Source organism: Gekko japonicus, unplaced genomic scaffold (assembly GCF_001447785.1).
Source record: "Gekko japonicus isolate JY-2015 unplaced genomic scaffold, Gekko_japonicus_V1.1 scaffold2110, whole genome shotgun sequence".
NCBI classification, from domain to species: domain Eukaryota; kingdom Metazoa; phylum Chordata; class Lepidosauria; order Squamata; family Gekkonidae; genus Gekko; species Gekko japonicus.
In genome coordinates this window covers 40,117-40,379 of record NW_015172068.1, presented here as the reverse complement: position 1 = coordinate 40,379, position 263 = coordinate 40,117, and positions in this window count along the sequence as shown.

Here is a 263-nt window from a genome sequence, read left to right as displayed (position 1 = left end):
GTAGAGGAAATTGTGAGGAATAATATGATTGTATGGGCTCAGAATTTAGGGCATACTATAAATCTTGAAGATTGGGGGCAGATTTGGGAGAAAAATACTAAAATGACTAATGCTATAATATATAAAGAGAATGGGTGCGTTCAGACGGGGGCTTTACAACGTTTGCTGTGCCGGTTGCAATCGTTGCACTTACCGGCGTTCACACGAGCGAACATCTGTCTTCCCTCTCTATCCGTTGCAAAGTGCTTTACACCGTTGCACTC